Below are 22,869 nucleotides of genomic sequence, written 5' to 3' on the forward strand. Positions count from 1 at the left end.
AGACCTTGAAAATAGATAGTTCCCTTTCCTTGAATTTGAATTTTAGTGAATCTCCTTGCTTGCAGCAACATCTTCTCATTTTACCTCATGTCATGCCTGAAAAGTAGCAAAGGCACATATTTTGAAGTTGAGAAATTAAGATTCAGACAAATCAGACGAATTGTGTGCCATGATCACCATGGATAGAAAAAAGCAGAAATAAAGTGAAATTCCAGGAGTTCTGAGTATTCTAAGTACTTTACTCTTTCCATGCCCCCAAGTAGCATGGTTTCTAGATAAATAAATCTGAGCTACCCACTGGACCGCCACAGTCAACTAAACAACTAATTTCAGAAAAGGTTCTCAAAACAGGTGACAGAGACATAAATTATGGCTTGTACAATAAGATGTCTGGAAAGAACAACCCTGCCATTTGTAGTAAAGGAAATTTGTATTGGAAAGCCAGCCTGCTCAACAAAGAGCAACAGATAGCAAGGTAATAAGTGAGACGAGAGAGCAGTATATGGAACTTCCAGATACAGGAATTACTGTATTTATAACCAAAAAGGATTTTGCAAGAACATATGTGTCAAAAAGGACAAAGATGCTCCAGTGGCTCTAAAATAATATTTTATGTTGCAAACATTTTTTGATTAACACCACACTTGATACAGCTCTTTCAGTGAAGCAAGATGTGGAATTCCTTATCAGTAACTCCAAAATCCAAAATGTTCTGAAAACCAAAAGTTTATTTCCTAAGTTTGGCACCAAAACCTCATTTGGTGAAATAACATGAGGTTATCTGATGTGCTGTGAGTATTCAGATGTTCCACATCAGGTTAGACCCGAGACCCTGACTGAGATACTATGTAATACAGCCAGCATATTATTTCTCTAATATCTGCAAAATTTTGAATTCTTTTTAAAAATATTTTATTGAGGAAACTGATTTATAACATAAGATTCATGCGTACAACATTACATTTCTACTTCTGTACACCCTACAACAGCCTCACCACCAAAAATTTATTTTCCATGCACCACCATAAGTTGAATTCTTAAATATATCTGGCCCCAGAAATTTCAGACAAGAACTTGAAGACCTGTATTATTATCTCCATTTTAAAACTGGAAAGTGGTTCAATCTCAAATTAATTTTTATTTTGCTCTGTGTGTAATAATTATCTCTAGGTAAGGACATTCAAAAACTAGTAGAGAATTCTGCTAAGCAGAGAATCCATATGACTGTCAATTTTAAAACTCCTTTTGAACCTGGAAAGAAACCCAGTAAATGTCTATAAAACAAGAGCAATTAGTTCAAAAAGGAATTAAATCATGCATAGAGTTCCCAAGGTTACATCTTAATGACGGTAACACAACTGCTAAAGAAAATGTTTTTATCAAACTGTGTTGTTAAAACCATTGAGTTCTGATGTAAGAGGAAGATTTCAGCCAAGTCATCTGAATGGTGTTCATAAAGACATCCCAGACCATTTGCCTATATTTTCATCTCTGCCTTGATGTGTGCCCTGGGACCAGCCAAGGACTCCAGACCTCTCCTCTCTTGGATAACTGCCTGGAGCCCAGGCTTGAGAGGAAAGGAGAAAAGTTACATCCTGCAAACAGCAACATAAAAAGATCAAACAAACCCACAAAATTCCTCTATTTGAGGAAGATTTTTTTTAAGAGTTATGAGGCTTCTAGGCGGGGCTTGGGTGCTTTCATGATTTGTGTGTCCGCATTATTTTTGGTTGTCACATAGAGGTAGGGAAGGGGCAGGCTCCTAGTGGTGTGCTGAAAGTCATCTGCTTCAGATCAAAGATTGGCTTCAAGCTTAGAAGTGAGGAAATAATCCCTAAGAGGGCCAAACCTGAAAGAAGGAGGTGTGTGTGCATTTAAGGGGCAGGGAAGGTGAGAGGGAAGGGATGGAGAAAGCATTACACCCTGAATCAGCCTCTCCAGGGTTTCCTTGGTTCTTTTTAAGCTAAAGATGTGCCCTGCCAGGAATACTTCCTGCTCTTCTACCTCCCAGTAACTGACCTGCCCTAAGACACGAACAGCAATGTTTCCTCTGCCTGGAACATCTTCCCTCCTCTTCATCACTCAACTCCACTCATCCTTCTGGCCTCAGTCTAACAGTCTCTCTCTATAGGAAGCCATCCTTGACATACCCCTCGACATGCCCCTGCACTATATTAGATCTTCTCCTATATGCATCCACAGCTCCTTACATCCCCCATCAGAGCACTTACTTTGCTTTGTCATAATTGCTTTTTTTCCTCTGCCATCCTCGTTAAATATAACCTCCTTGAGGGCAAGGGCTGTATTTATCTTGTCACTATGGTATTCACAGCACCTACTATAGTGCTAAGTCCATAGTATGTGTTTCATAAACACCTATTATATAAATGAATGAACCAATTAATAAAGTGGTTCCTCGGTGGTTAGCTTTGGGGGGAGGGGGAGTATCAACTGATTGGGGGTTAAAGGGAGAATTCTAGGGCGGTGGAAACATTCTATATCTTATATATCAATATCTTATATCTTCTGTATATCATATATTATGTTTACACAAATGTATACATATGTATATAAGTTCATTTATGTACTTTACAGTATACAAATTATACCTCAATAAAAAAGAAATTAAAAGGTAAAAAAATAAATAGATAAATAAATTGGTTCCTAACTGCTTGGGGTTTGGTGTGCATTTAGGAAAGCTTCAAACCTACTGTATAGTACAGGGAACTCTAATCAATACTCTGTAATGACCTATATGGGAACAGAATCTTAAAAGGAGTGGATATATGTATAACTGATTCACTTTGCTATACAGCAGAAACTAACACAACACTGTAAATCAACTATACTCCAATAAAAGTTAATTTTAAAAAAGAACATCAATTCCAAAAAAGAAAGAAAGGGAGAAAGAAAGGAAGAAAGAAAGAAAGAAAACTCCTAACAGGCAAAAGTGGACCCAGTTGGAGTCTTTCAGGAACTGGTGAGATAGAATGGACTATATAATAAATGACGCCTAGAACTTAAAGAATCAGAGTGCTTCTTCCACTGTAAATGAGGAAAAAACACGGAGTAGCAGCAGGAATATTCCTGTTGTGTTCCAGAGCAATGACAAACCTAGCTTGCCTTCAGCAGAGGGTCTGTGTGAGGGAGTAAAAGGAGAAAATGCTGGCATGAAAGTAAGGACCAGTCCCAGAGCATGGTAGTTATTAAGTTAAGGTGGCTGAACTTTGTCCTGTGGTTAGTATACAGCCAAGAAGTATACTTGACCTGGTAATAAAATGTACAGATGAGCTATAGGGGGACTGATGGGCAGAATGAGGGCCAATTAGGAGACAGTTTGGTCATAAGGCAATGAGGCCATGAGGGTCTGGACTGAAAAGGTGAGAATGAAAATGAAAAAGAAAATATTAAGAAGTATCCAGACTGAGTGATTAACTGAATATATCTAAGAAAAACAGCAAAGGCTAATTAAGAAGTTAGTTTGTGGAAAGATTACAAGGAATAATAGTGATTTCAGCTGTCACTTGCTGAGTGTGTACCACATGCCAAGGGCCTTATATTTAAGTTTCATAGTGACTCTCTTGGGTCAGTATTATTTCTGTGTTTTACACCTGAAAAATGTTAAAGCATTTTTTAAAGGCTGCTGCAATCACATAGGCTGGTGGTTTTCAAACCACAGCATCTTCTGGTACCACCTCATTTGGCAAGGGGAGTGGCTCCAAGATCCTTTCCCTCACCTTCAACCAAAGTAGCTCCTCTTCATCTGCCTTATATAATAAAGAGAGTTCATCTTTTAAAAGGGTTTTCTTTCTTAAAAAAAGAGTTTGAGAACTACAAAACTAGGCAGTAGTATTTAGGAACATATAAATAAGAGAGCAGGGAGGGACATTTCACATGCATTAATAGCATTTGGTATTAGTGGAAGGGGAAGAAAGGAGTCGAGGACGATCTTGGGTCTTGGGCTTAGACCCTCCCGACTGGGTAGTGGGGAACTTTACTGAGAGCAGGTTACAGGAGAAGAACATTTAGGAAGAGAATCCCTCTGGTTTTAATTGGGTTGATTTTAAGATACCTCTAGGATAGCTCCATGAAGATGATCAGTTGGAAATACAGGTCTGGACCAGCATATTGATGATAATGAAGCCACTGAGTTGGACAAGATCACCAAGGAAAAGAGGGGAGGAGAAAAAGACCAATGACAGAACCCTAAAAAAAACTAACATTTCATTCATTCCTCCAACAAGTGTTTATTTATTATCTACAATGAAGTTGTAAATAGAAAAAAAGAAAGAAAAGAGTAAAAGAGACAAAAAAGGGAGAAGAGCAATAAAAGAAAAAAGTGAATTAAGTCACAAAGAAAGGAAGAAGGAATTTCAAGGATAGGGTGGTTAGCAGTGTCAAATACGGCAGAGTTCAAATAGGATAAGATCAGGAAAAGGGGAGGTGTCAAATGTGACAATCTGAATGTGACAAGTGACCTCTGAGACAAGAAATACCCACTTCTCTTTATCCAACAAGTATTTTCTGAAGTACATCTCTGAAGTACCAGACACTGGGTCAGCCTCTGGTCTTTAATGGTGAGCACAACCACACAGGCTCCTACTTTCATGGAGTTTATAACTTAGTGAGGGAGACAGACATTAATCAAATAATAACACAAACTAAATGTAAAATGGGAATTATAATAAGGGCCAAGGAAAAGACCCATGCCAGGACATAGAAGTCTATAGCAGAAGACTTGGATCTTGCCAGGAAGGTTTCCCTACAGAAATGATGCTTGTCAGGTAAGATTTCCCTATAGAAATGAACAAAGATGGCAGAGATAAGTAAAGAGGCAAGAGCTCATGCAAGGCCGTACAGTAGGGGAAAGCCCAAGATGTGTCTGAGGGGTTCAAAGTCCAGTATGTCTAGAGCAGAGAAAGGAAGAGCAAGTGAAAGGTAAGAATAGAGAGGCAGGCAGAAGCCAGACTATGTAGGGCTTTAGAGGTCACAAAGAAGAGTTTTTCCCTAGGATCTACTAAGAGTAACAGCAGCCCCTGAAGTGTTTAAGTATCTGGGGGTGGGGAGGCAGGCACGGAGATATCAGATTTGCTTTCTGGCATGATAGGTCCAGGTGGAGTGGTTGAAGATATACCAGAAGCAGGATATCTGAACAAATTTCCAAGTGACGCTGGAGGATCAGACGGAATTCGAGTAGGGGGTGAGGATAAATTTAGAAAGGATGCCTCTTCCTGAGAGACAGGAAGGCAGAGGTAAAGATGTGAGGAAATGGACATATTTGGAAGTAAAGAGAAAGTTTCATTGAAAAGTTGTCGTTTTTATTTATCTGCTAAGAATGAAGAACACGTGGGGAAAGGTCGGGGTACAGTGCCTGCTACAGAGAAGACTTCAGTCAAAATTTATTGAATGTCAGTGCATGTAAAAGTTTGGAAGAGCCACTGTGGCAGACCTGAAAGGGATCCAGCCAGGGGTGACTCTAAGGGTTGCCTAGCAACCCAAGGCCTCATTTTGCTAGTTCTACTTAGTGTGTGCCATCAACGCCTAGAGGGAAAAATGTTCAGGTTCCAAAATATCATAAAGTTGGAAACATTGTGGACACCTGCACTAGGAAAATCTGAATCGTGGCATCATATTGCTTTAAAATGCTCAAAATTAGGGGGAATGTCTTTAACGCACTTGATTACCACCTCACAAGGGTAACAGGTCATCCTGTGATTAGTGTCATAGGTGGTTTGAATATTTTGGTAGTGATTTTTGCTGCTGGCATTTTCTAAAGAAGCATAAATTATGACTAAATTTCTCCTGTTTATATGCATTGCCATTTCTTCCCACAGCTTTCATCAACAAATAGCAATCAGAGCAATATGGCTAAGAAGTAATAGCTGTGTTTTGTTTCTAACGCTTAGCCAACCTAAGCTGCCAACTGCTGTCTATTATCCCTTCTCTCCCCCAAGTCACGGAGACTAAGAGCTAAGTGGCTGCTCCCCTGGAGAACAAGTTCGGTAATCACAGAACACACAAAAAAAAATTTTTTTTTTTTTTTGTGGTACGCGGGCCTCTCACTGTTGTGGCCTCTCCCGTTGCGGAGCACAGGTTCCGGACGCGCAGGCTCAGCGGCCATGGCTCACGGGCCCAGCCGCTCCGCGGCATGTGGGATCTTCCCGGACCGGGGCACGAACCCGTGTTCCCTGCATCGGCAGGCGGACTCTCAACCACCGCGCCACCAGGGAAGCCCCACAAAAAAATTTTGATCATTGGGATGAACAGGGTGCCATGTTGTATTCTTTTGTAGCACCTTAGAGATAGAAAGGAATTTTACCAGTGTTCCCCTAAGCAGGGAACGTTGTTCCCAGTATTGATCCATTGAGGTATGGGAAGAAAATATTAGAAGTTGATTTTTAATTTATTTTTATTTTTTTAAAAGACAAAGAATTAAGCTTTACTGGTGTTGAATTTACTATACAAATCAGCACTGACATCTTACTCAGTCTGAACATCAGATGCCACATGTTGCCTGAGGGAAGAGTGGGAGTTCCATGACACAGAGCATTTGGCAGTGGGATTCTCTGTCATTGTGTCTAATTAAGTAGATTTGTGAGCAACCTCAGAAGATGCAATTTTGTTAGGATCTCAATTCTCCTAATTGACCTATAGATTCAATGCAATTTCAATCAAAATCCAATTTTCTGTAATGGGTGACAGCAAACTTTTCTGTAGAATCTAATTCTAAAATTCACATGGAAAATGCAAAGGATTTGGAACAGCTAAAGCAACTTTGAAAAAGAAGAACAGTGTTGGAGGACTTCCATTCCTTGGTTTCAAGACTTATTATAAAGTCACAGTTATCGATACAGTGTGGTATCGGCATAAAGACAGGCAGATAAATCAATAGAACAGATAAATCACTGGAGAGTACAGAAATAGATCCACACGTATATGAACAATTGATTATTGACAAAGCTACAAAAGCAAATTAGTGGATGATAATGATAGACTTTTCCACAAATGGTGCTGGAACAATTGGATATCCATATACAAAAACATAAACTTTTATCTATACTTTGCATCATATACAAAAATTAACTCAAAATGAAACACAGACCTAAATGTAAAACCTAAAACTATAAAACATCTATTAGAAAACAATGGAGAAAATCTTTGTGACACTAGGATAGGCAAAGATTTCTTAAATATAACAACAAATGTACAACCCATACAGAAAAAAATGATAAAATAAAACTCATTAAAGTTTTTAAACTTCTGCTATTAAAAGACTGAAGAGAATGAAAAGACAAACTACAAACTGAAAGAGAATATTTGTAAATCACACATCTGATAAAGAACTCAATAATAAAAAACAAAAACCCCAATTTAAAAGTAGGCAAAAGATTTGAACAGACACTTCACAAAATAAGATATACAATTGGCAAATAAGCACATGTAAAGATGTTCAACATCATTAGTCTTTGGCAAAATGCAAATTAAAATTCAACGAAGTACCATGCCACACCTATCAGAATGGCTAAAATTTAAAAGACTGATCATATCCAAGGCTGGCAAGGAGGTGAAGCTACTCGAACTCTCATACACTGTTGGTGTGAATGTAAAATGGTACAGTCACTCTAGAAAACAGTTTGGCAATTTCTTAAAAGTTAAACATACACTTGCCATATTATCCAACCAATCTGCTCACAGGTATTTGCCACAGAGGGAAGAAAATGTATATGTCCACACAGAGACTTGTACACATATGTCCATAGCTGCTTTTTTTTATAATAGCCAAAAATTAGAAACAACCCAAATGTCCATCAACAAGTGAATGGATAAACAAATTGTAATATAACCATAAAATGGAATATTACTCACCAATAAAAAGGAATGGACTACTTATACATTAACAGCATCAATAAATCTCAAAATCATTATTCTGAGGGAAAGAAAGAAGATTACCAAAAATAGCCCATACTGTGTATTTCAATTTATATAAAATTCTAGAAAGTGCAAATTAATAAGTGCAATAACATAAAGATCATTGGTTAGCTGGGGAATGAGGGGAATGAAGGAGATATTACAAAAGGGCCCAAGAAAACTTCTGAAGATAGCGGATTTATTATCTTGATGGATTGTGATGACAGTTTTAGCATATATATGTGTGTGTGTATGTGTGTGCGCATATATGTGAGTATATAATGTTAAAACATATCAAATTGTACACCATACCTATGTGCAGTTTATTGTATGTTAATTATACCTCAATAAAGATGTTAAAAGAAATTATATCCTGTGCAACAAAAACTTATTTGTACATTCAGCAAAATATCATGAATACTACCTCACCCACTACAGTACTTAGACAGGTATCAGGAGTCATCTAGTAACTTTGCAGGATTCCAGTTATGTATCTAAAATGAAGATAACACTTACCTCACTGAAGAATGATGAAAATTATTAACTAGCATTGACTGGGATCACTGAAAGTATTAATTTTGGGGCAAACTGCTTTATTTTTAGTTATAAAATATGGCAGTTACTTTAGGTCATTGGATCTAACTAATTATTAGTTATCCATTTAATTCCAGATATAGAACTCTTTATTTTAAATTTCTTATCCTTTGGCCTTTCATAATAGAGACTCATCTGCAGACTGTTTTCCCATTTTATCTGGTTTTTTTATTGCTCAAATGTCCTGCCTTTAATAAACAAGTTAAATGCTACTATTTCTGAACAGTCATTTTTATACATAAAAACACGTCTTAGACACTTTACACATCCCACCCCCATCCTATGAATGTGTGCTCACAGAAAGTTTTGGCATAAAGAAGGGACTATTCGGAGGTTTGCTTTGGTTTTAAAAACTAATATTAAATGTGTTAAATTTATTAACATTACCAACCAAATAAACACTAGGCATTGACCAATGATGAGAATGTGTCATGAGCCAAGGATTCCAGTTGACCCAATTCTGAGCACCTGATATTCATTTGATTAAAAAAAAAAGACATAAACCTCATTATTCCCTAAACTTTTAAGTTTAGCTTACAAATATTTCTCTATTTGTAATGCTAACAAATTTTAGCAGTCACTCTTAAGGACTTTTAGATGATACTGATTCTAATGTTCAAATATTTAAAATTAAATTTATAAATTTTATATATTCAATTTACTTTTTAAAGTACTTCAATTATATTTAGCCAACAAATTATCCTATGAACTTTAAGTAATTCTTATATATCTGATAAATTAAATTTACAAATATGGTGAATCTTAAGTTCTCTTAAATGCTCCAATACTATAAACTAATTAAAATTTCACACTAAAAAATCACAGCTAAAAATCAGCTATTCAAAGATGTAAGATCTGTGTCTTGGTTCACTTTTTACAACATAACAACTTCTGATTGTTCAGCACCATTTGTTGAAAAGATAAAGAATATCCTTTATCCTCTGAATTGCCTTAACTCCTTTGTCAAAGATCAGTTGACTATATTTGTGTGGGGCTGTTTTGAGTTCTCTGCTTTGCTCCACAGCTATCCTTTTGCCAGTACCATGATGTGTTGTCTTGATTATTTTAACAGTACAATAAACCTTGAAATCAGAGAGTGTAATTCCTCCAGTTTTGTTCTTCTTCAGTAGTATGTTTGCTATGCTTGGTCTTTGACCTTTCCATATAAACTTTAAGAATCAATTTATTGATGCCCACAAAATAGCCTGCTGGGAATTTTTGCTAACATTTTGTTGAGGATTTTTACATCTATGTTCATCAGAGATATTGGTTTGTAGCTTTCTGTTCCTGTAATGTCATTACCTGGATTTGGTATTAGGGTAATGTTGCTTTCCTAGAATGAATTAGGAAGTGTTCCCTATGCTTCTATTTTTCTAGAAAAGATTAAGGAGAATTGGTATCATTTCTTCCCTAAATATTTAGTAGAATTCACTGGGCCTGGTGCTTTCTTTTTTGGAAGGTTATTAATTGTTGATTCAATTTCTTTAGTAAATATAGGACAATTTATCTGTTTCTCTTTTTGTGAGTTTGGATAGTTAGTGTCTTTCAAATAACTAGCTTTCATTTCTTCTGAGGTAACAAATTTGTGGGCATAGAGTTGTTCATAATATTCCTTTATTATCCTTTTAATGTCCATGAGAAGGTCTTGTACATTATAGAAAAATATTTTCCATTTAAAGAACCTTGAAGTACTCCTACATTCTTTTCACATGTTTCCTACATCTTAGGACCATACAACCTGAATAGATATTAAAATGATACTCCTTTGAATTCTGGATATATCTCATTTATTTGTCTACCTTGTTACAACTTCCAAGGTCATTTCCCCAACAGAGTTAGGCGGAGTCTGAGCATTCTTGTAATGTTTAAGCAATTTTTGGCCTAAAAAAGCAATAGGTCGGCCTTGTTTTTCCAATTTAAAATTGTTAATTGAGTAACTGACATAGACTTGTGATTTTTAAATATAAATCTTACTATAATTATGTGCACTATTAGAATATTTAAGAGAACTTAGGAATCAGCATATTTATGTTTATTTTACAGATTTATAAGCATTACTTAAATCTTCAGAAAAGTTTTGTTAAGTCAGACAACTAACATAGTTATAAAAATCAAGGTATTTAATTTTAAAAATAAGTAAATAAAGGGAGGAGTTTAAGTTTGTAAATTAAAACCTTATTCAAAGGCCATCTTATGAGTAATTGTTAAAATTTATTGACATAAATAGAGTGGTAAGATCTGTAAGCTAAGTTTTAAAATTAAAGGAAAAACTAAGTTTTCAAATGCAACTTTAAAAATTGAATATTAGTTTTAAAACCAAAGTCCCTTGAATTGCCTTTTGTGGGCAAAAGCCACCTTGGGGGCTACCAAAAATTCACATTTCATGGTTCTAGCAACTGGGGTCACAGAGCTTACAAGTAGAGAAGGACAGGCAGGCAGTACAGAAGGGTGTGTTTTCACAAGTGCTTGATGGGGGTTGATTTTTGACAAAGTGCCATCCTTAAAGATAACCTACAGGGATATATGTATATGTATAGCTGATTCACTTTGTTTTAAAGCAGAAACTAACACACCATTGTAAAGCAATTATACTCCAATAAAGATGTTAAAAAAAAAAAGAAGATCATCTACAACCAAGGGTTATAGTAGCTTAGCACTCAAAAAGGCAAGCCAACTCCATACTTCATGCTTTTATTCTTCAAAGGCTGAAAATGAATAAGGAGGAGGAAAAGAAATATGGCTTGTGAAGAGACTGACCCTGTTTCTTAATTGTGTGCTTTAAAATGCCTGCAGGAATACTCTACTTGTTAGCACAGGAAGCTGAAGGTATGCCCTTCTGGCAAGATCAGAAACGTATCTGGGGGCTTTAAAATAGAATCTAAGGGACTTCAGCAGCTTAACAGACCACTAGCCAGTGCCTCCGAGTATGTCTAACAATCACAGTGGTCAGCCTGAATGATACAGAGATGCCAGCAGGCACAAAGCTCAGCCACAGTCTCATTCTCCACAGAGCCAAAAATGGGGTCTTCCCTTTTCAGACCTCGTGTGACTGATATTTGCCAAGCACTTTAACCTTTTGGATGAAAAGTATCACACAGGTACAGACTACTTTATCCTGATCCCAAACAGCTCTTTGTAAATAACGTGGCTACATTTACTAGCAGTAAATAAAATGCACAAGGAAGAGAACATTTGTCAAGCACATATTATGTGCCAGGTATTACAATTATTTCAGCTAATACTCCTCACAACCCTGTGAGATAAGTATTATTACCCCCATTTAACTGGGTATTGGAAATTGAAGCTTAGAAATTTTTAATGATTTACCCAAAGTCATGAGGCAGGAAACAGCAGTGCAAGGACTTGAACTTCCTAAGTGCCTGCTCTTACTTCAACACCATCCAACAGAAATACAGTGCAAGCCACAAATGCGAGCCACATATGCAATTTTAAGTTTTCTTGTAGCCACGTTTAAAAAGTAAGAGGTAAGACAAAACAGATGAAATTAATTACAATAACGTATCTTAGCTATCCCAATAGAGCCAAAATATAATTTTAGCATGTAAATCAAAGTGAAAATTATTAATGAGATAGTTTACATTCCTTTTTTCATGCTAAGTCTCCAAGACCCGATGTGCTCTTCTAGGACATCTCAATTTGGACTAGCCACATGTCAAGGGCTAATAGCCCATGTGGCTAGTGGCTAACATATTGCACGACACCGATCTATAACCTCTGGGTCACCCTACCAGACTGCTGTACATCCCTGGATTACAAACTGCAACTGTACTACACCTGCAACGAAAATGAAAAGAAAAATGCTACAAATTAAAAGTCAAATTGCTAGAAACCATACATTTTTCTGGTCAAGAGACAAATAAAAGGAAGTAATTCATCAGCTGCATTCTTCTGTACAACAGTCATAAATGCACCAACTGCACTGAGCTATTTACCTCAGTGGGACTGGAAACAAATGATTTAAAACTCATAAATCCACACATTCAGAAAGTGTAGACTGCCAGAGAGGGAAATAAACTCAAATGAGTCCTACCTGAATTCTTCTAAGCTGTTCTTTTTTAATTGATTTTAGAGAAATCCCCAACAAATTATACAGTCCTATATGAATTTTATCCATCCCCCCACCACCCACTCTAACGAAACTCCCTCAAGGGGCTTACTCTGGGTTAAGGAATTTCCTTTATTTATTTTCCATTTCCTTCTTGTTGTAACCGTAGTTTTATCCATCCTGCTTCCACCACCCCCACCCCACCTCCCGCTTCCTTTCCTCTCTTTTCTAGTTGGTCTCCCAGATTCTTAAACCTGCATTAGGTTTTTTGTTTTATTTTGCTTTATGTTTTAACATTAACCATATTGTTTTGCTGCTGCTTTTCACTGATCACCTGCCATGCGGATCGTGTTCCCTCCTGCCTGGAGGAAAAAGAGAAAACCTTTCCAGCACCATTATCAGGGCTGCTCCAGCCACCACCTGAAAGGAACAAGGGATGGAGGGATGACGGAGATTTTTGCAGCACACAACTCCTGGTTGGGGAGAGCGCAGTGGGGTGTCCAGCTGCCAGTGCGTTTTCAGTGAAATAAAAGAAATCTTTACATTGTAAAACTCATTTACTTTGGTTGTTCTGGATTATGTTTACAAAACGAAAAAAGGTTAGTTTTTACAGACTTCAGAATAATAGAGAAAAAGTGAAAAGGAGAAACAAAAAAGCACCTGGGATTCCACTAGCCGAGAGAACCACTATTAGCATTCTCATTTTTTAAAATCTCCATTTAGTTTTTAACCCACAGAAAGTTCGTCAACTGCCTCCTACCCCCACCTCAGGGTAAGAGGGGGAAGAAAGAAGTAGTTCTGACTTAGTTCTGAGGTGATGTAATTAACATTTAAGTCTGAAATGAGCACAAAAGTTAAATGAGCTATCCCTCACTCAAGCTGCTAGCAACCTTAGTCTGAATATTTGTCCTTTTGAATGTAATTATAGGATATAATAACAACAATACCCATCATTTACTGAATACTATGTGCCAAGCATTAAACTGGGTGCTGGCCATATGTTTTCCCATTTTAATTTGTGTCACAATTACATGAGTTATAAAGTACTTTTCCATTACACCGGTGGGGAAATTGAGACTTAGAGAGGTTAAGGCCAATTACTAAGTGACAGAGTTAGGATTTGAACTTAAGCCTGCCTGGTTCCAAAGGCTGTGCTCTTTTTGCTATATCATAGTGCCAGAGCTAAGGTCATCATAAAACCGTGCAATCCAGGGTTGAGTGTTTATTGGTCATAAGAAATAGTAATTTATTAAATTTACCTTTACCAATTTTAGAACCTAAAAAGTTGGGCCTAAGAACTTGAAGTCCAGTATGAAGTAATTTACTTCAGGCAGAAAGATGCCTGTAATTTACACCACACAACTTCTCCAGCCCCAAGGAGAAGCCCCAAAGTTACTCTAGTAACTTTGGAAAGGAAGCATATGCCACCAGCCAAATGCCATCTCTTTCAGGGCCAGGAGAGCTCTGAGTTCTGGTTGCAAGGCAACCACCTCCACTTACTACAAGAGGAGCCTCTGAAAAAACAGCTAGTGGGAAAAGAATTTTGTTCTTGATCAGCAGTGATCTTTCACTCTAAGGGCCATGTGGCTTGAGCTGTTTTTCCAAGGGTAGAGCTGAGGCTGGAATGAATTAAGAAACTCACATTTGTTATCCACAATCTCTGTATTCATACACCCTAACACCTACTTTGATTTACAAGAACATAAGAGCTTTAGAGCAAAATTTGTTCATAATACAAAGAACAGACATAAAGAATTCTTGGCAATGGGTTAAGCTGATGAAGGCAAGATACTAGACAGCTCACTGGAGACTTGACAACAAGATAGGTAGCCAATGACTACATGATGCACTCATCTTTAAATCACTGTTTCCCAACATTGTCATGCCATGCTGCTCAGAGAAAATGGCACAATGGGGTAAACTGGAGGACATCTGGAGGAAAATCCTTAGAGTTTCCTTGTATTATATATTTATGATTTGAAAATAAACTAAAAGTATTAGGGAAGATAATAAGTACTGAAATACTTAAAACTTCCAAATAAGATCTTTTCAGGTTTTTAATGTGAAATCTAAGTTTGCTCCTTTGAACATAATTTTGTCATATAAGGTTTTATGGATAAATTAACTATATGTACTTTCTGACACAGGCTTTTTAAACCATGATCTCTTTAGAATTCTTGGTCACCATCAAAGAGAAACTTTGCACCAGCAGGTGATTAAATTCTTTAACATTATATAATCATTCAAATATTTACAAGCACTTTTTTTTATTAGTTTCTGCTTTATAACAAAGTGAATCAGTCATACATATACATCTGTTCCCACATCCCTTCCCTCTTGCGTCTATGGAGAACAGTATGGAAGTTCCTTAAAAAACTAAAAATAGAATTACCATATGACCCAGTAATCCATATACCCAGAGAAACCATAATTCAAAAAGATACAAGCACCCCCAGTGTTCATTGTAGTACTATTTACAATAGCCAGGTCATGGAAGCAACCTAAGTGCCCATCAACAGACGAATGGATAAAGAAGATGTGGTATATCGTATGCTAACATATATATATGGAATCTAAAAAAAAAAAAAAAAAAAAAAAAAAAGAGGCTCTGAAAAACCTAGGGGCAGGACAGGAATAAAGATACAGATGTAGAGAATGGACTTGAGGACACAGTGAGGGGTAAGGGTAAGCTGGGATGAAGTGAGAGTGGCATGGCCATACATACACTACCAAATGTAAAACAGATAGCTAATGGGAAGCAGCCACATAGCACAGGGAGATCAGCTCCATGCTATGTGACCACCTAGACGGGTAGGATAGGGAGGGTGGGAGGGATAGGCAAGATGGAAGGAATATGGGGATATATGTATACATATAGCTGATTCACTTTGCTATACAGCAGCAACTAACACAACAATGTAAAGCAATTAATTATACCTCAGTAAAGATTAAAAAAAAAAAAAAAAAGCTGTAGCCTTCTAATTTAAAGCACATCTAGGGACCTGACTGCAATAATCTCCAGAGACCACAGAGGACAGCAGGCATCAACTTTCCACTTTCCATCTGCCTCACTCCAAGTCATTGATATCTCCTGGAAAAGAGCTTGTGCACAGGTCTGGCACCTCAGTTTTTGTGGCTGCTGCCCAGAGGACTCATCTTGATCTCCTGGCTCTGGTAGCCAGTAGGGCTTACATTCATGGGTCCTTGGGACTGTAACCAACAGAAACAGTTCTTACTGGCTATAACTCCAGGCCACAATGCAGAGGCAGCAAACAGAAACACCCAGCCTTTCCCTGAAAGAGGCCTGTGTGCTTATATTAAAAGCTGGGGCCTGAGGGGTAGGCTTCTAATTCAACACACATCTAGAAGCTGACTGCAATCCTCTGCAGAGACCAGGGAGGCGGAGACTCTATCATTGTGCTTTCCCTCTGTCTACTCCAGCTCAGCGGTGTCTCTGAATAAGGAGCTTGTGTGTACATGTGGTGCCCCAGCTTTTATGGCTGCTGCCCAGAGGACATATTCCTTGATAGCCTGGCAATGCCTCGACAGCATGGCAAGTGGGGCTTGTGTTCACAGGCTCAACAGGATGGTAGCAGAGAAAGAAATAGTTCTTAACCACCTATCACCCCACCCCCAGGGCTCAGTGCAGAGGAAGTAGACAGAAAGTACCAAAGAGAAATCACAGAGCTGAAGAATATAATAACTGAACTGGGAAATTCAATAGAGGGGCTTAACAGCAGACTAGATGAAGCACAAAAAAGGATCAGCAAACTCAACGACAGGGTAGTGGAATTCATCCATTCAGAGCAGCAAAAAGAAAAAAAGAATGAAGAAAGACTGAAGAGAGTTTAAGGGACCTATGGGATATCATCAAGTGGACCAATATTCACATTATTAGGATCCCAGAAGGAGAAGACAGAAAGGGGCAGAAAACTTATTTGAAGAAATAATAGCTGAAAAATTCCCTAACCTGGGAAAGAAAACAGATATCCAGATCCAGGAAGCCCAGAAAGTTCCAAATACAATGAATCTAAAGAGACCCATGCCAAGACGTATCACAATTAAATTGTCAAAATTAAAGAAGAGATTTTTTATTAAATGATTCTTTAAATTCTATAGTGTTTTACAATTTTCAAAAGTTTCACATACATGATTTCATATAATCCCATATTAACTCTCTTTTCCCCTAACCCCATATTGCCCTCCCCCCCTCCCTTTTTAAGAAGAGATTCTTTAAAGCAGCAAGAGAAAAACAACTCATTATATACAAGGGCCCCCACAGGACTATCAGAAGATTTTACAGCAGAAATTTTATAGGCCAAAGGAGAGTGGCATAATACATTCAAAGTGCTCAAGGAAAATAAAACTGCCAACCAAAAATACTCTACACAACAAAGTTGTACTTCAGAATTGAAGGATAGATAAGCAGTTTTCCAGACAACCAAATACTGAAGGAGTTCATCACCACTAGACAGCCTTATAAGAAATGTTACAGGGATTTCTTTAAGCTGAAATAACAGGGCTTTAATTAGTAACAGGAAAACATATGAAAGTATACATCTCACCGGTAAAGGTTAATATACAGTTAAAATCAGAATAATGTTGTAACAAAAGTGAGTTAATCACTTATAAATCTAATGTGAAGGTTAAAACACAAAAGTAGTAAAAAATAACTATAACTACAATAATGTGTTAATGTATACACAAGATAAAAAATACATAAATTGTGACATTTACACAATATAGAGTATTAGACTGCATTCGAACTTAAGTTGTTATTGACTTAAAATACACTGTTATGAATATGAGTTGTTTTAAGTAAGCCTCACGGTAACGAAAGAGCAAAACCTTATAGTAGATACACAAAAGAGAAAGAGAATGAAATCTAGGCATATCATTAAAGAAACTATCAAATCACAAAGACAGCAAGAGAAGAAGGAACAAAAAAATTACAAAACTGCCAGAAAACAGTGAACAAAATGACAATTAGTCCATACCTATCAATAATTACTTTAAATGTAAATGACTAAATTCTTTCATCAGAAGACATAGAGTGGCTGCATGGATTAAATTTAAAATATATATATATATGTTGCTTACAAGAGAGACTCACTTCAGCTTTAAGGACACATAGAAACTAAAAATGAAAGACTGAAAAAAGATATTCCATGCAAATGGAAACCAAAAGCATAAGCTATACTTATAATAAGCAAAGTATAATTTAAGACAAAGACTGTAGTAAAAGACAAAGAAGGTCATTATATAATGATAAATTGGTCAATCCAACAAGAAGATATAACATTTGTAAATATGTATACATCCAACACAGGAGCACCTAAATATATAAAGCAAATACTAACAGACATAAAGGGAAAAATAAACAGCAATACAATAGTAGTAGGTGACTTTAATGTCCCACTTTCATCAATGAGTAGATATCCAGACAGAAAATCAATAAGGAAATATTGGTCTTAAACAACACAATAGACCAGATGGACTTTAAGAGACATTTTCAGAACTTTCCATCCAAAAGCAGAAAAATATACATTCTTCTCAAGTGCACATGGAATATTCTCCATGATAGATCATATGTTAGGCCACAAAACTAGTCTCAATGAATTCAAGAAGATAGAAATTATATCAAATATCTTTTCTGACTACAGTGGAATGAAAATACAGATCAATAACAGGAAGAAAGCTGGAAAATTAGCAAATGCATGGAAATCAAACAACATATTCTTGAGCAACCAGTGAATCAAAGAAGAATAGGGGAAGAAAAGGGAAAAAGGGAAATCAAAAAATGTCTTGAGATAAATAAAAATGGAAACATGACATACCAAAACTAGAAACACAGCAAACACAGTTCTAAGAGGGAAGTTTGTAGTGATAAACACATATATCAAAAACTAAAGATTTCAAAAAACAACCTAACTTTAGACCTCAAGGAACCAGAAAAAGAAGAACAAACTAAAACCAAAGTTAGTAGCAGAAAGGAAATAGTAAAGATTAGAGCTGAAATAAATAAAATAAAGAATAGGAAAACAATAGACAAGATAACAAAACCAAGAGTTGGTTCTTCAAAGAGAAAAACGAAGTTGACAAAACTTTAGCTAGACTCACCAAAGAAAAAAGAGAGAGGACCTAAATAAATAGAATTATAAGTGAAAGAGGAGACATTACAACTGATATCACAGAAATACAAAGGATCTCTAAACACTGCTATGAACAACTATATGCCAACAAATTAGACAACCTAGAAGAAATGGATAAATTCCAGAAACATACAGTCTACCTAGACTTAATCATGAAGGAAGAAAATCTCAACAGACAAATTACTAGTAAAAAGATTGAATCAGTAATCAAAAATCTCCCAACAAATAGGGCCTCCCTGGTGGCGCAGTGGTTGAGAGTCCGCCTGCCGATGCAGGGGATACGGGTTCGTGCCCCGGTCTGGGAGGATCCCATATGCCGCGGAGCGGCTGGGCCCGTGATCCATGGCCGCTGGGCCTGCGCGTCCGGAGCCTGTGCTCCGCAACGGGAGAGGCCACAACAGTGAGAGGCCCGCATACCGCAAAAAGAAAAAAAAAAAAAAATCTCCCAACAAATACAAATCCATGACCAAATGGTTTCACTGGTGAATTCTACCAAACATTTAAAGAATTATTACTAATTCTTCTCAAACTCTTCCAAAAAAATAGGAGAGAGGACACTTCCAAACTCATTTTACAAGACCAGCATTACCCTGATACCAAAACTGGACAAAGACACTGCAAGAAAAGAAAATTACAAGCCAATATACCTGATAAACATAGATGTAAAAATCCTCAACAAATTATTAGCAAACTTAATTCAATGACACATGGAAAAGGATCATACACCATGATCAAGTGGGATATATTCCCCGGATGCAAGAATGGTTCAACATGTGCAAATCAATCAATTTAATATACCACATTAACAAAATGAAGGATAAAAATCATATGATCATCTCAATAGACACAGAAAAAGCATTTGACAAATTCAACATTCATCCATGATCTCTCAACAAAGTGAGTGTAGAGGGAACATACCTCAACATAATAAAGTCCATATAGAACACGCCCACAGCTGGCATCATACTCCATGATGAAAGATTGAAAGTTTTTCCTCTAAGATCAGGAACAAACAAGCATACCCACTCTTGCCACTTTTATTTAACATAGTACTGGGAGTCCTTGCCATAACAGTAACATAAGAAAAAATAAAAGGCATCCAAATCAGAAAGAAAGAACTAAAATGGTCTCTATTTGCAGATGGCATGATATTAGATAGAAAACCCTAAAGACTCCCACCAAAAAATAATAACTGTTAGAATTAATAAATGAATTCAGTAAAGTTGCAGGATACAAAATCAATATACAAAAATAAGTTGCATTTCTATATACTAATAATGAACTCTCAGAAAGAGAAATTTTTAAAGAATTCCATTCAGAACTGCATCAAAAAGAATAAAATACCTAGGAGTAAATTTAACCAAAGAGATGAAGTATCTGTATACTTAAAACTATAAGACAATGATGAAAGGAATTGAAGAAGTCACAAATAAATGGAAAGATATTCCATGCTCACAGATTGGAAGAATTAACATTGTTAAAATGTCCATATTGCCCAAAGCAATCTACAGATTCAATGCAATCCCTATCAAAATTCCAATGGCATTATTCACAGAACTAGAACAAATAATCCCAAGATTTGTATGGAACCACAGAAGACACCATATAGCTAAAGCAATCTAGAGAAAGAAGAACAAAGCTAGAGGCATCACACTTCCTGATTTCAAACTATATTACAAAGCTATAGTAATCAAAAGAGTATGGTGCTGGCATAAAAACAGACACATGATCAATGGAACAGAATCATGAACCTAGAAATAAACCCATGAATATATGGTCAAATAATTTTTGACAAGGGAGCCAAGAATTCTCAATGGAGAAAAGAGTCTCTTAAATAAATGGTGCTAGGGAAACTCGATATTCACATGCAAAAGAATGAAGCTGGACCCCTATCTTACACCACTCACGAAAATTAATTTAAAATGGAGTAAAGACTTAAATGTAAGACCTGAAACAACTCCTAGAAGAAAATATAGGGGGAATGCTCCTTGACATTGTTCTTGGCAATTATTTTATGGATATGACTCCCAAAGCACAAGCAACAAAAGAAAAATAAACAAATAAACAAACATCAAATCTTTTTTTCTAAAAAAAAGAAAAATAAACAAACATCAAACTAAAATCTTCTGCATAGCAAGGAAATTATCAAAAAAATGAAAAGGCAACCTACAGAATGGCAGAAAATATTTTCAATGGTAAGGGGTTAATATTCAAAAATATACACAGATTTCGTAGAACTCAATAGCAGAAAATAATAATAATAATCCATTTTTAAATTGGGAAAATGTCCTGAATAGACATTTGTCCGAAGAATATATTTAAATGGCCAACAGGTACATGAAAAGGTACTCAACATCACTAATCATCAGTGAAATGAAGAATCAAAACAATATCACCTCACACTTGTTAAAATGGTTATTATCAAGAAGACAAGAGATAAGTGCTGACAAGGATGAAGAGAAAAGGGAACCCTTGTGCACTGTTGATGGGAATATCAATTGGTACAACTACTATGGAAAATAGTATGGAGGTTACCCAGGAAATTAAAAATAGAACTACCCTATGATCCAGCAATTTTACTTCTGGCCTGAAAGGAATGAAATCACTGTCTCAGAGATATCTAGACCACACTGCTCATTGCAGTATTATTTCCAATAGCCAAGACATGGAAACAATCTAAGTGTACATTAACAGATGAATGGATAAAGAAAATGTGATATGCTATATATGTATGTAGGTATAGGTATAGGCATAGATATATAGCTGAATATTATTCAGCCATAATAAAGAAGGAAATCCTGCCATTTGAGACAACATGGATGAATCTTGAGAGCATTATGCTAAGTGAAATAAGTCAGACAGAGAAAGACAAGTACTGTATGATCTCACTTATATGTGGAATCTAAAAAAACTAAACTCATAGAGACAGAATAGATTGGTCGTGGTGGAGTGGGTGGGTGCGTGGGTGAGTGGAGGATGGGAGAAATGGGTGAAGATGGTCAAAGAGTACAAACTTCCAGATATAAAATGAATACATTCTGTGGATGTAATGTACAACGTTAACTATACTGTATTGTATATTTGAAAGTTACTAAAGAGTAGGCTTTTAAAGTTCCCACCACACACCAAAAAATTGTAACTATGTAATGTGACAGATGTGTTAACTAACCTTGTTGTGGTAATCATGAGACAGAGAGAGAGAGTCATTACATTGTACATATTAAACTTACACAATGTTAAATGTCAATTACATCATCTTGTTAAAGCTGGAAAAATAATTTTTTTATTTTAAGCAAACAAATAAATAATAATCCCATTCACAGTAATATCATATCATAAAATGTCTATGACTAAATCTTACAAAAGATGTTCAAGACCTCTACAACTTCTTTTGGAGAAAATTTTTTTGTAACAAAATTGATTTCTTTAATAGATATAGCACTATTCAGAATTTTTTATTTTTTCTTGCATCAATTTTAGTAAGTTGCACTTTTCAAAAAATATGTCCACTTTAAGTTGTCATATTTGATGGTATAAAGTTATTCATAGTATTCTCTTATTACCCTATTCTAGAGCCTGTGGTTAGAACCCTTTTATTTCTGATATTGGTAAATGGTTTTGACTCTCCTTTTTCCTTGACCATCCTACTAGAGATCTGTCAGTTTTGTTCATGGTTTCAAAAACACATCTTTCGTCTTTGTTGATGTTCTCTATTACCTGTCTGATATTTATTTATTTATTTATTTATGTTCTTTATTATTCACTTCTTTCTACTTTAGGTTGGCTTTGCTTGTCATTTTTTAGTTTCTTAAGGTGGGACCTTGAGTCATTGATATTAAGTCTTTCCTCTTTTCTAACACAAGCACTTAAAACCATAGTTTTCACTCTGATGTACCAGCTTTAGACTAGTTTTAGCTCTGTCTCACAAACTTTGTGTATTTACACTATCATTCAGTGAAAATACTGTCTAATTTCTCGTCATTTGTCTTTGAAATGTTTAGAAGTATGCTCTGTTTTATGGCCCATAACCCGGTTTTTGGTCATTATCACTTCATCTTGGTGAATGTTATATGCACTTGAAAGGAATGTGTATTCTGCTGTGGTTGAATGTTGTGTTTTATAAATGTCAATTAAATCAGGAAGGTTGAT

Source organism: Mesoplodon densirostris, chromosome 17 (assembly GCF_025265405.1).
Source record: "Mesoplodon densirostris isolate mMesDen1 chromosome 17, mMesDen1 primary haplotype, whole genome shotgun sequence".
Taxonomy (NCBI): domain Eukaryota; kingdom Metazoa; phylum Chordata; class Mammalia; order Artiodactyla; family Ziphiidae; genus Mesoplodon; species Mesoplodon densirostris.